We start from the raw sequence: 16090 nt of genomic DNA, 5'->3' as shown, positions 1-16090 counted from the left end.
CCCCTCTGAATCAGAGAGGTGCAAGAGTCATTTAACCCAACCCCTGTGAATCAGAGAGGTGCAGGAGTCATTTAACCCAACCCCTCTGAATCAGAGAGGTGCAGGAGACATTTAACCCAACCCCTCTGAATCAGAGAGGTGCAGGAGTCATTTAACCCAACCCCTCTGAATCAGAGAGGTACAGGAGTCATTTAACCCAACCCCTCTGAATCAGAGAGGTGCAGGAGTCATTTAACCCAACCCCTCTGAATCAGATAAGTACAGGAGTCATTTAACCCAACCCCTCTGAATCAGAGAGGTACAGGAGTCATTTAACCCAACCCCTCTGAATCAGAGAGGTCAGGAGTCATTTAACCCCTCAGAATCAGAGAGGTACAGGAGTCATTTAACCCAACCCCTCTGAATCAGAGAGGTACAGGAGTCATTTAACCCAACCCCTCTGAATCAGAGAGGTGCAGGAGTCATTTAACCCAACCCCTCTGAATCAGAGAGGTGCAGGAGTCATTTAACTCAACCCCTCTGAATCAGAGAGGTACAGGAGTCATTTAACCCAACCCCTCTGAATCAGAGAGGTGCAGGAGTCATTTAACCCAACCCCTCTGAATCAGAGAGGTACAGGAGTCATTTAAACCAACCCCTCAGAATCAGAGAGGTGCAGGAGTCATTTAACCCAACCCCTCTGAATCAGAGAGGTACAGGAGTCATTTAACTCAACCCCTCTGAATCAGAGAGGTGCAGGAGTCATTTAACTCAACCCCTCTGAATCAGAGAGGTGCAGGAGTCATTTAACCCAACCCCTCTGAATCAGAGAGGCACCTCAGGGGTTTGTGGTATATGGCCAATATATCACGGCTAAGGGCTGTGTCCAGGCCGCGATGCGTCGTGCCTAAGAACAGCCCTTAGCCGTGGTATATTGGCCATATACCACACCCCCCGGGCCTTATTGCTTAAATATATACTGTTATATGTTGGTGGTGGTATACTGCATATTCAGTAATGGTTTTGATGCAGTGTTGAAAAATAGTGTATAGTTAGGGGTCAAATCAAATCAGTTATCACATCTCAGTGGAATCCTACATCATGAGCATATTGTATAGTTTCTTTAGGAATCAAATCAAAAATGACTGGCAGATTTCTGTCATTATTTTAAATACAGGAAGACAGGCGACATAGAGCAGCTATGAATTGCAGTGCAGAAGTGGATGTCCCCATATGTTTTAAATGACTGGCCCCAGAGCCCTTCCACTCTGTCTTCACTGTCAGGGGTTGTAGATTAGTAGACATCGCTGCCCTCCTTTAATCTGTCACCTCACCTCTTATTCTCCCTGTGTCAGTCTAGCAGCCTGCTTTCTCTCTCTCTCTCTCTCTCTCTCGCTCTCGCTCTCGCTCTCGCGCTCTCTCTCTCTCTCACCTCTTCAATACACTGTATCTGATTTCTGACTTTAGCGGCCAGCTAACTTTCCCACTCTAATAGGTTTTATGTGCATGCGCTGTACCTCCAGAAGGTTAACTGGATAAGATCAGGCAGATTTGGCTCGGGGACTGATGGGAAGGTTGTGTGTGTTTGTCTCTGTGTGGGGGGGGACGGGGGTCTTGTTTGTCCTGTCTGATGGGCCCGGTCTGGCCTAGCCTGCATTACGACAGCAGACACTGAAAGAGCATCAGTGTTACCTCTCAGGGAAATAGACATCCACCCACCAGCAGGAGGAGGAGACAGAGGAAGAAAAGGAGGAGGAGACAGAAGAAGAAAAGGAGGAGGAGACAGAGGAAGAAAAGGAGGAGGAGACAGAGGAAGAAAAGGAGGAGAAGAAGGTGAGCCTACATCATTGAAAGCCTACCAATCTGATGGAGGAGGAGGAGGGAGAGGTGGAGGAGGTGGAGGAGGGAGATGAGGAGGTAAAGGAGGGGGAGGAGTGAGATGAGGAGTGAGAGGAGGAGGAGGAGGAAAAGGAGGAGGATGTGGAAAAGTCATATAGTCCTCCTGTGGCTGTACCTGACAGCGCTCGACCTCCTCAGGCCCCGCTGGAGGGCATGAAAGCCCAGGCTAAATTAAAGTAATCTCCCTTTGTCCCCCACAACAATGATCTCCAGCAGCCGGCCACCCATTTAAAACGGTGATCCAAAGCTCACCCCACTGTCATCGACATATTCCCCTGGTGTCCAAAACACTCAAAGCTTTTCTGCCCAGCCTAGAAGTCCCCAACTTTTGATTGGCAGACATTAGTATGCATTAAAGTCACCATAGATCTAGTGGGAGTTCCCTATGTAATGGCCAGATCACAGGAAATTGTCTGTTCATTCTGCCCTACCTGGGCTTATTCTATGTCTCTTTTGAAAATAGGTAGTCCACTCTTTTCAGCATCAACTGATTTTGGTTAAATCTTCAAATTAAAACTTTTATTTTGGTGTTCAGAATTGCAATGGTTTCACAGTATTTTAGAAGGGGATTGAGAAAATGTTTTTTTCTCTTATACACATGGATTGGTTGTACAGGTAGTGTACAGGTAGTGTACAGGTAGTGTACAGGTAGTGTACAGGTAGTGTACAGGTAGTGTACAGGTAGTGTACTGTATGTTGACATATTTATCATAATCATACACCTTTTCCACCTAATTGAACAATCAGCCACGGCCAGTGGATCAGGGTTTCCTTGGGAAGAGGATACATGTTTCAGAGTAGCTATGATATTCTACTTCCTGTCAGATTAGGTGCTAGTATAAATAATACTGTTTTACCAGAGAGCCTTGTATTCTTCAAAGAAGCCTCAATGTCATGGGTTATTTCCTGTCAGAATGGATGCCACTTCAGCCAATGGCTTTTATCCTGAAATAAACAAGGACATTTCACTGCACATTTGGATCCCTGATGAAACGTGTTATTTACTACACTCCATTAATTCATCACTGTTCATTGGCCTAGTTTAATACCAGTCATCTGTGGCTGTCAAAACACACACACACACACACACACACACACACACACACACACACACACACACACACACACACACACACACACACACACACACACACACACACACACACACACACACATATACACACAAACACACACACATACACACACACAAACACACACACGCACACGCACACTCACTCACCCACGCGCATATGCACAATAACACACACTCACCCACCCACGCACGCACGCACACACACACACACACACATACACACACACTCACCCACGCACGCACGCGTGCACACACACACCCACTCACGCACACACGCACGCACACACACACACACACACACACACATACACACACACTCACCCACGCACGCGCGTGCACACACACACACACACACACACACACACACACACATGCACACACGCACGCACTTCCACACACGCATGCGCTTCAACACACACGTTTGTGTTCACAGACTGAAGTGAGCATCTGCTCAGAAAAACACCCATATCTCCTACCAAACCCCCACCATCCACCCCTTCTCTGTGTCCTCGTATGACCGCAGCAGACCACTTCTACCGCTTCTCTAGACACCCGTCCATCAGAAATAATAACATGAATAATAATGTCATCCTTTGCAAAGTAAGTACAGTTGGGAGAAATCCGTGAGAAAGAAACCTAGGCCTCTCCCCAACCCTCCTCTCTGTTCTCATGTGATCAGACCACTTCTGCCTCTTCTCTAGACCCCCGTCCATCAAATATAATAATACTGTCTCATCCTTTGCTTTTCAAAACAGGAAGTGCATTTGAGAGAAAGGTGGGTGGGAGGAACCTAGGCCTCCCCCTCCAACCCTCCACTGTATCCTGGTGTGACCAGAAACCTCGGCAACCTCTCCCCTAAAATCCATCAACCTGTCATCCTTATAATGTCATCCATCAACCTGTCATCCTTATAATGTCATCCATCAACCTGTCATCCTTATAATGTCATCCATCAGCATAATGTCATTCATTAACATAATGTCCACCATTAACATAATGTCATCCATCAACCTGTCATCCTTATAATGTCATCCATCAACCTGTCATCCTTATAATGTCATCCATCAGCATAATGTCACCATTAACATAATGTCAGCCATTAACATAATGTCATCCATCAACCTGTCATCCTTATAATGTCATCCATCAACCTGTCATCCTTATAATGTCAACCATCAACCTGTCATCCTTATAATGTCATCCATCAACCTGTCATCCTTATAATAATGTCATCCTTATAATAATGTCAAACTTATAATAATGTCATCCTTATAATAATGTCATCCTTATAATAATGTCCTCCTTATAATAATGTCCTCATAATAATATCCTCCTTATAATAATGTCATCCTTATAATGTCATCCATTAACATAAGGTCATCCTTATAATGTCAACCATTAACATAATGTCCTCCTTATAATAATGTCCTCCTTATAATAATGTCCTCCTTATAATAATGTCATCCTTATAATGTCATCCATTAACATAAGGTCATCCTTATAATGTCATCCATTAACATAATGTCCTTCTTATAATAATGTCCTCCTTATAATAATGTCATCCTTATAATAATATCCTCCTTATAATAATGTCATCCTTATAATAATGTCATCCTTATAATAATGTCAACCATATAATAATGTCCTCCTTATAATAATGTCAAACGTATAATAATGTCAACCATATAATAATGTCAAACTTATAATGTCAAACTTATAATAATGTCAACCTTATAATATGTCATCGTTATAAAAATGTCATCCTTATAATGTCATCCACCAACATAATGTAATCCTTGTAATAATATCCTCCCTATAATAACATCATCCTTATCATATTTTTATCCTTTTAGTAATGCCATCCTTATAATACTGTCATCCCTAAAATAATGTCATCCATCAACACAATGTTATCGTTAAAATGATGTCATCCCTATAATAACATCATCCTTATCATATTTTTATACTTTTAGTAATGCCATCCTTATAATAATGTCATCCATCAACATAATGTCATCCTTATAATAATGTCATCCTTATAATGTCATCCTTATCATAATGTCATCCTTATAATAATGTCCTCCTTATAATAATGTCATCCTTATCATAATGTCATCCTTATCATAATGTCATCCTTATAATAATGTCCTCCTTATCATAATGTCATCCTTATCATAATGTCATCCTTATAATAATATCCTCCTTATCGTAATGTCATCCTTATCATAATGTCCTCCTTATCATAATGTCATCCTTATAATAATGTCATCCAGCTCTCCTTTACTGCAAAAGTCCAACTTGACCCTCTTTTTATATACAGTATTATATATATATATATATTTTTTAATATAATTTAAAATATATAAATAAAGTTATTATATTCTACAGAATATAATTAATTAAGCACAATGAATTAAGAATATAATTAATTAAGCACAAATTAATTTAATTAATTAAGCACAATGCTTTAACACATTTAATTGCTTCAAGACCATGCACAGTAATTGATATCTGGCTGAGAAACACTTAATTATTTGTATTTTTATTGAACCTTTATTTAACTATTAAAGTCAGTTAAAAACAAATTCTTATTTACAATGATGTCCTACACCGGCCAAACCCTGACAACGCTGGGCCAATTATGCACCGCCCTATGGGACTTCCAATCACGGCCGGTTGTGATACAGCCTGGATTCGAACCAGGGTGTCTGTAGTGACACCTCAAGCACTGAGATGAGGTGCCTTAGACTCCTGCACCAGCCCTCCGAGTGCATGAATTCTGTGATTCCATTTATTACAGCTTCAGGTTGTGTCTGAAAACATACTAACCATCAAATCCTTGCTTTCTCCATCATTGTTTCCTTAATTCCTCTGAAATTTCATTGGAGGAGGAGGTCTCAGGGTCTCCTCCAATTCCCTTTCAGAAGAAGGTCAAGGACAGAGGAAGCAAGGATTTGACGGCTATAATGTTAATTTTATTTAAACTATATTTGTCCAGGTAGTATCACTGAGCTCAAATCTATCGGTCAAGAGAGACCTTGAAAAAGACACAGCCTCAGTCAAATGACATCAAATAAAATTGTATTTGCGCCAAATACAACTGATGTAGACTTTACCGTGAAATGCTTTCTTACAAGCCCTTCCCAACAATACAACATTTAAAAATAAAATTAAATAGTAACTAACACAAGAGGATTTAAATAAACCACACAAGAATAAAACTACAGTATATACAGTACAGGGAGTACCAGTACCAGATCAATATGCAGCTATATACAGGAAGTACCAGATCAGTGTGGAGCTATATACAGGGAGTACCAGTACCAGATCAATGTGGAGCTATATACAGGGAGTACCAGTACCAGATCAGTGTGGAGCTGTATACAGGGAATACCAGTACCAGATCAATGTGGAGCTATATACAGGGAGTACCAGTACCAGATCAATGTGGAGCTATATACAGTGTGTACCAGTACCAGATCAATGTGGAGATATATACAGAAAGTACCAGATCAGTGTGGAGGTATATACAGGGAGTACCAGTACCAGATCAATGTGGAGCTATATACAGGGAGTACCAGTACCAGATCAATGTGGAGCTATATACAGGACGTACCAGTACCAGATCAATGTGGAGATATATACAGGAAGTACCAGATCAGTGTGGAGCTATATACAGGGAGTACCAGTACCAGATCAATGTGGATCTATATACAGGGAGTACCAGATCAGTGTGGAGCTATATACAGGGAGTACCAGTAGCAGATCAATGTGTAGCTATATACAGGGAGTACCAGAACCAGATCAATGTGGATCTATATACAGGGAGTACCAGATCAATGTGGAGCTATATACAGGGAGTACCAGTACCAGATCAATGTGGAGCTATATACAGGGAGTACCAGTACGAGGTCAATGTGGCGCTATATACAAGGAGTACCAGTACCAGATCAACGTGGAGCTATATACAGGGAGTACCAGTACCAGATCAATGTGGAGCTATATACAGGGAGTACCAGTACCAGATCAATGTGGATATATATACAGGCAGTACCAGATCAGTGTGGAGCTATATACAGGGAGTACCAGTACCAGATCAATGTGGAGCTATATACAGGGAGTACCAGTACCAGATCAATGTGGATATATATACAGGCAGTACCAGATCAGTGTGGAGCTATATACAGGGAGTACCAGTACCAGATCAATGTGGAGCTATATACAGGGAGTACCAGTACCAGGTCATTGTGGATCTATATACAGGGAGTACCAGATCAATGTGGAGCTATATACAGGGAGTACCAGTACCAGATCAATGTGGAGCTATATACAGGGAGTACCAGTACCAGATCAATGTGGAGCTATATACAGTGTGTACCAGTACCAGATCAATGTGGAGATATATACAGAAAGTACCAGATCAGTGTGGAGGTATATACAGGGAGTACCAGTACCAGATCAATGTGGAGCTATATACAGGGAGTAACAGTACCAGATCAATGTGGAGCTATATACAGGGAGTACCAGTACCAGATCAATGTGGATCTACATACAGGGAGTACCAGATCAGTGTGGAGCTATATACAGGGAGTACCAGTACCAGATCAATGTGGAGCTATATACAGGGAGTACCAGTACCAGATCAATGTGGATCTATATACAGGGAGGAGCAGATCAGTGTGGAGCTATATACAGGGAGTACCAGTACCAGATCAATGTGGAGCTATATACAGGGAGTACCAGTACCAGATCAATGTGGAGCTATATACAGGACGTACCAGTACCAGATCAATGTGGAGATATATACAGGAAGTACCAGATCAGTGTGGAGCTATATACAGGGAGTACCAGCACCAGATCAATGTGGATCTATATACAGGGAGTACCAGATCAGTGTGGAGCTATATACAGGGAGTACCAGTACCAGATCAATGTGGAGCTATATACAGGGAGTACCAGAACCAGATCAATGTGGATCTATATACAGGGAGTACCATATCAATGTGGAGCTATATACAGGGAGTACCAGTACCAGATCAATGTGGAGCTATATACAGGGAGTACCAGTACGAGGTCAATGTGGCGCTATAAACAGGGAGTACCAGTACCAGATCAACGTGGAGCTATATACAGGGAGTACCAGTAACAGATCAATGTGGAGCTATATACAGGGAGTACCAGTACCAGATCAATGTGGATATATATACAGGCAGTACCAGATCAGTGTGGAGCTATATACAGGGAGTACCAGTACCAGATCAATGTGGAGCTATATACAGGGAGTACCAGTACCAGATCAATGTGGATATATATACAGGCAGTACCAGATCAGTGTGGAGCTATATACAGGGAGTACCAGTACCAGATCAATGTGGAGCTATATACAGGGAGTACCAGTACCAGGTCATTGTGGATGTATATACAGGGAGTACCAGATCAATGTGGAGCTATATACAGGAAGTACCAGTACCAGATCAATGTGGAGCAATATACAGGGAGTACCAGTACGACGTCAATGTGGCGCTATATACAGGGAGTACCAGTACCAGATCAACGTGGAGCTATATACAGGGAGTACCAGTACCAGATCAATGTGGAGCTATATACAGGGAGTATCAGATCAGTGTGGAGCTATATACAGGGAGTACCAGTACCAGATCAATGTGGAGCTATATACAGGGAGTACCAGTACCAGATCAATGTGGAGCTATATACAGGGAGTACCAGTACCAGATCAATGTGGATCTATATACAGGGAGTACCAGATCAGTGTGGAGCAATATACAGGGAGTACCAGTAGCAGATGAATATGGAGCTATATAAAGGGAGTACCAGTACCAGATCAATGTGGATCTATATACAGGGAGTACCAGATCAATGTGGAGCTATATACAGGGAGTACCAGTACCAGATCAATGTGGAGCTCTATACAGGGAGCACCAGTACCAGATCAATGTGGAGCTATATACAGGGAGTACCAGATCAGTGTGGAGCTATATACAGGGAGTACCAGTACCAGATCAATGTGGAGCTATATACAGGGAGTACCAGTACCAGATCATTGTGGATCTATATACAGGGAGTACCAGATCAGTGTGGAGCTATATACAGGGAGTACCAGTAGCAGATCAATGTGGAGCTATATACAGGGAGTACCAGAACCAGATGAATGTGGATCTATATACAGGGAGTACCAGATCAATGTGGAGCTATATACAGGGAGTACCAGTACCAGATCAATGTGGAGCTATATACAGGGAGTACCAGTACGAGGTCAATGTGGCGCTATATACAGGGAGTACCAGTACCAGATCAACGTGGAGCTATATACAGGGAGTACCAGTACCAGATCAATGTGGAGCTATATACAGGGAGTACCAGTACCAGATCAATGTGGATATATATACAGGCAGTACCAGATCAATGTGGAGCTATATACAGGGAGTACCAGTACCAGATCAATGTGGATCTATATACAGGGAGTACCAGATCAGTATGGAGCTATATACAGGGAGTACCAGTAGCAGATGAATGTGGAGCTATATACAGGGAGTACCAGTACCAGATCAATGTGGATCTATATACAGGGAGTACCAGATCAATGTGGAGCTATATACAGGAAGTACCAGTACCAGATCAATGTGGAGCTATATATAGGGAGTATCAGATCAGTGTGGAGCTATATACAGGGAGTACCAGTACCAGATCAATGTGGAGCTATATACAGGGAGTACCAGTACCAGATCAATGTGGAGCTATATACAGGGAGTACCAGTACCAGATCAACGTGGAGCTATATACAGGGAGTACCAGTACCAGATCAATGTGGAGCTATATAAAGGGAGTATCAGATCAGTGTGGAGCTATATCCAGGGAGTACCAGTACCAGATCAATGTGGAGCTATATACAGGGAGTACCAGTACCAGATCAATGTGGAGCTATATACAGGGAGTACCAGTACCAGATCAATGCGGAGCTATATACAGGGAGTACCAGTACCAGATCAATGTGGAGCTATATACAGGGAGTATCAGATCAGTGTGGAGCTATATACAGGGAGTACCAGTACCAGATCAATGTGGAGCTATATACAGGGAGTACCAGTACCAGATCAATGTGGAGCTATATACAGGGAGTACCAGTACCAGATCAATGTGGATCTATATACAGGGAGTACCAGATCAGTGTGGAGCAATATACAGGGAGTACCAGTAGCAGATGAATATGGAGCTATATAAAGGGAGTACCAGTACCAGATCAATGTGGATCTATATACAGGGAATACCAGATCAATGTGGAGCTATATACAGGGAGTACCAGTACCAGATCAATGTGGAGCTCTATACAGGGAGCACCAGTACCAGATCAATGTGGAGCTATATACAGGGAGTACCAGATCAGTGTGGAGCTATATACAGGGAGTACCAGTACCAGATCAATGTGGAGCTATATACAGGGAGTACCAGTACCAGATCAATGTGGATCTATATACAGGGAGTACCAGATCAGTGTGGAGCTATATACAGGGAGTACCAGTAGCAGATCAATGTGGAGCTATATACAGGGAGTACCAGAACCAGATCAATGTGGATCTATATACAGGGAGTACCAGATCAATGTGGAGCTATATACAGGGAGTACCAGTACCAGATCAATGTGGAGCTATATACAGGGAGTACCAGTACGAGGTCAATGTGGCGCTATATACAGGGGAGTACCAGTACCAGATCAACGTGGAGCTATATACAGGGAGTACCAGTACCAGATCAATGTGGAGCTATATACAGGGAGTACCAGTACCAGATCAATGTGGATATATATACAGGCAGTACCAGATCAGTGTTGAGCTATATACAGGGAGTACCAGTACCAGATCAATGTGGAGCTATATACAGGGAGTACCAGTACCAGATTAATGTGCATATATATACAGGCAGTACCAGATCAGTGTGGAGCTATATACAGGGAGTACCAGTACCAGATCAATGTGGAGCTATATACAGGGAGTACCAGTACCAGGTCATTGTGGATCTATATACAGGGAGTACCAGATCAATGTGGAGCTATATACAGGGAGTACCCGTACCAGATCAATGTGGAGCTATATACAGGGAGTACCAGTACCAGATCAATGTGGATCTATATACAGGGAGTACCAGATCAGTATGGAGCTATATACAGGGAGTACCAGTAGCAGATGAATGTGGAGCTATATACAGGGAGTACCAGTACCAGATCAATGTGGATCTATATACAGGGAGTACCAGATCAATGTGGAGCTATATACAGGAAGTACCAGTACCAGATCAATGTGGAGCTATATACAGGGAGTATCAGATCAGTGTGGAGCTATATACAGGGAGTACCAGTACCAGATCAATGTGGAGCTATATACAGGGAGTACCAGTACCAGATCAATGTGGAGCTATATACAGGGAGTACCAGTACCAGATCAACGTGGAGCTATATACAGGGAGTACCAGTACCAGATCAATGTGGAGCTATATATAGGGAGTATCAGATCAGTGTGGAGCTATATACAGGGAGTACCAGTACCAGATCAATGTGGAGCTATATACAGGGAGTACCAGTACCAGATCAATGTGGAGCTATATACAGGGAGTACCAGTACCAGATCAGTGTGGAGCTGTATACAGGGAATACCAGTACCAGATCAATGTGGAGATATATACAGAAAGTACCAGATCAGTGTGGAGGTATATACAGGGAGTACCAGTACCAGATCAATGTGGAGCTATATACAGGGAGTACCAGTACCAGATCAATGTGGAGCTATATACAGGACGTACCAGTACCAGATCAATGTGGAGATATATACAGGAAGTACCAGATCAGTGTGGAGCTATATACAGGGAGTACCAGTACCAGATCAATGTGGATCTATATACAGGGAGTACCAGATCAGTGTGGAGCTATATACAGGGAGTACCAGTAGCAGATCAATGTGTAGCTATATACAGGGAGTACCAGAACCAGATCAATGTGGATCTATATACAGGGAGTACCAGATCAATGTGGAGCTATATACAGGGAGTACCAGTACCAGATCAATGTGGAGCTATATACAGGGAGTACCAGTACGAGGTCAATGTGGCGCTATATACAAGGAGTACCAGTACCAGATCAACGTGGAGCTATATACAGGGAGTACCAGTACCAGATCAATGTGGAGCTATATACAGGGAGTACCAGGACCAGATCAATGTGGATATATATACAGGCAGTACCAGATCAGTGTGGAGCTATATACAGGGAGTACCAGTACCAGATCAATGTGGAGCTATATACAGGGAGTACCAGTACCAGATCAATGTGGATATATATACAGGCAGTACCAGATCAGTGTGGAGCTATATACAGGGAGTACCAGTACCAGATCAATGTGGAGCTATATACAGGGAGTACCAGTACCAGGTCATTGTGGATCTATATACAGGGAGTACCAGATCAATGTGGAGCTATATACAGGGAGTACCAGTACCAGATCAATGTGGAGCTATATACAGGGAGTACCAGTACCAGATCAATGTGGAGCTATATACAGTGTGTACCAGTACCAGATCAATGTGGAGATATATACAGAAAGTACCAGATCAGTGTGGAGGTATATACAGGGAGTACCAGTACCAGATCAATGTGGAGCTATATACAGGGAGTAACAGTACCAGATCAATGTGGAGCTATATACAGGGAGTACCAGTACCAGATCAATGTGGATCTACATACAGGGAGTACCAGATCAGTGTGGAGCTATATACAGGGAGTACCAGTACCAGATCAATGTGGAGCTATATACAGGGAGTACCAGTACCAGATCAATGTGGATCTATATACAGGGAGGAGCAGATCAGTGTGGAGCTATATACAGGGAGTACCAGTACCAGATCAATGTGGAGCTATATACAGAGAGTACCAGTACCAGATCAATGTGGAGCTATATACAGGACGTACCAGTACCAGATCAATGTGGAGATATATACAGGAAGTACCAGATCAGTGTGGAGCTATATACAGGGAGTACCAGCACCAGATCAATGTGGATCTATATACAGGGAGTACCAGATCAGTGTGGAGCTATATACAGGGAGTACCAGTAGCAGATCAATGTGGAGCTATATACAGGGAGTACCAGAACCAGATCAATGTGGATCTATATACAGGGAGTACCATATCAATGTGGAGCTATATACAGGGAGTACCAGTACCAGATCAATGTGGAGCTATATACAGGGAGTACCAGTACGAGGTCAATGTGGCGCTATAAACAGGGAGTACCAGTACCAGATCAACGTGGAGCTATATACAGGGAGTACCAGTAACAGATCAATGTGGAGCTATATACAGGGAGTACCAGTACCAGATCAATGTGGATATATATACAGGCAGTACCAGATCAGTGTGGAGCTATATACAGGGAGTACCAGTACCAGATCAATGTGGAGCTATATACAGGGAGTACCAGTACCAGATCAATGTGGATATATATACAGGCAGTACCAGATCAGTGTGGAGCTATATACAGGGAGTACCAGTACCAGATCAATGTGGAGCTATATACAGGGAGTACCAGTACCAGGTCATTGTGGATGTATATACAGGGAGTACCAGATCAATGTGGAGCTATATACAGGAAGTACCAGTACCAGATCAATGTGGAGCAATATACAGGGAGTACCAGTACGACGTCAATGTGGCGCTATATACAGGGAGTACCAGTACCAGATCAACGTGGAGCTATATACAGGGAGTACCAGTACCAGATCAATGTGGAGCTATATACAGGGAGTACCAGTACCAGATCAATGTGGAGCTATATACAGGGAGTACCAGTACCAGATCAATGTGGATCTATATACAGGGAGTACCAGATCAGTGTGGAGCAATATACAGGGAGTACCAGTAGCAGATGAATATGGAGCTATATAAAGGGAGTACCAGTACCAGATCAATGTGGATCTATATACAGGGAGTACCAGATCAATGTGGAGCTCTATACAGGGAGCACCAGTACCAGATCAATGTGGAGCTATATACAGGGAGTACCAGATCAGTGTGGAGCTATATACAGGGAGTACCAGTACCAGATCAATGTGGAGCTATATACAGGGAGTACCAGTACCAGATCAATGTGGATCTATATACAGGGAGTACCAGATCAGTGTGGAGCTATATACAGGGAGTACCAGTAGCAGATCAATGTGGAGCTATATACAGGGAGTACCAGAACCAGATGAATGTGGATCTATATACAGGGAGTACCAGATCAATGTGGAGCTATATACAGGGAGTACCAGTACCAGATCAATGTGGAGCTATATACAGGGAGTACCAGTACGAGGTCAATGTGGCGCTATATACAGGGAGTACCAGTACCAGATCAACGTGGAGCTATATACAGGGAGTACCAGTACCAGATCAATGTGGAGCTATATACAGGGAGTACCAGTACCAGATCAATGTGGATATATATACAGGCAGTACCAGATCAGTGTTGAGCTATATACAGGGAGTACCAGTACCAGATCAATGTGGAGCTATATACAGGGAGTACCAGTACCAGATTAATGTGCATATATATACAGGCAGTACCAGATCAGTGTGGAGCTATATACAGGGAGTACCAGTACCAGATCAATGTGGAGCTATATACAGGGAGTACCAGTACCAGGTCATTGTGGATCTATATACAGGGAGTACCAGATCAATGTGGAGCTTTATACAGGGAGTACCCGTACCAGATCAATGTGGAGCTATATACAGGGAGTACCAGTACCAGATCAATGTGGATCTATATACAGGGAGTACCAGATCATTATGGAGCTATATACAGGGAGTACCAGTAGCAGATGAATGTGGAGCTATATACAGGGAGTACCAGTACCAGATCAATGTGGATCTATATACAGGGAGTACCAGATCAATGTGGAGCTATATACAGGAAGTACCAGTACCAGATCAATGTGGAGCTATATATAGGGAGTATCAGATCAGTGTGGAGCTATATACAGGGAGTACCAGTACCAGATCAATGTGGAGCTATATACAGGGAGTACCAGTACCAGATCAATGTGGAGCTATATACAGGGAGTACCAGTACCAGATCAACGTGGAGCTATATACAGGGAGTACCAGTACCAGATCAATGTGGAGCTATATATAGGGAGTATCAGATCAGTGTGGAGCTATATACAGGGAGTACCAGTACCAGATCAATGTGGAGCTATATACAGGGAGTACCAGTACCAGATCAATGTGGAGCTATATACAGGGAGTACCAGTACCAGATCAATGCGGAGCTATATACAGGGAGTACCAGTACCAGATCAATGTGGAGCTATATACAGGGAGTATCAGATCAGTGTGGAGCTATATACAGGGAGTACCAGTACCAGATCAATGTGGAGCTATATACAGGGAGTACCAGTACCAGATCAATGTGGAGCTATATACAGGGAGTACCAGTACCAGATCAATGTGGATCTATATACAGGGAGTACCAGATCAGTGTGGAGCAATATACAGGGAGTACCAGTAGCAGATGAATATGGAGCTATATAAAGGGAGTACCAGTACCAGATCAATGTGGATCTATATACAGGGAATACCAGATCAATGTGGAGCTATATACAGGGAGTACCAGTACCAGATCAATGTGGAGCTCTATACAGGGAGCACCAGTACCAGATCAATGTGGAGCTATATACAGGGAGTACCAGATCAGTGTGGAGCTATATACAGGGAGTACCAGTACCAGATCAATGTGGAGCTATATACAGGGAGTACCAGTACCAGATCAATGTGGATCTATATACAGGGAGTACCAGATCAGTGTGGAGCTATATACAGGGAGTACCAGTAGCAGATCAATGTGGAGCTATATACAGGGAGTACCAGAACCAGATCAATGTGGATCTATATACAGGGAGTACCAGATCAATGTGGAGCTATATACAGGGAGTACCAGTACCAGATCAATGTGGAGCTATATACAGGGAGTACCAGTACGAGGTCAATGTGGCGCTATATACAGGGAGTACCAGTACCAGATCAACGTGGAGCTATATACAGGGAGTACCAGTACCAGATCAATGTGGAGC

The sequence above is a fragment of the Salmo salar genome, chromosome ssa18, assembly GCF_905237065.1.
Source record: "Salmo salar chromosome ssa18, Ssal_v3.1, whole genome shotgun sequence".
Classification (NCBI taxonomy): domain Eukaryota; kingdom Metazoa; phylum Chordata; class Actinopteri; order Salmoniformes; family Salmonidae; genus Salmo; species Salmo salar.
The sequence above is the reverse complement of the archived record's forward strand: the minus strand, read 5'-3'. Positions refer to the sequence as shown.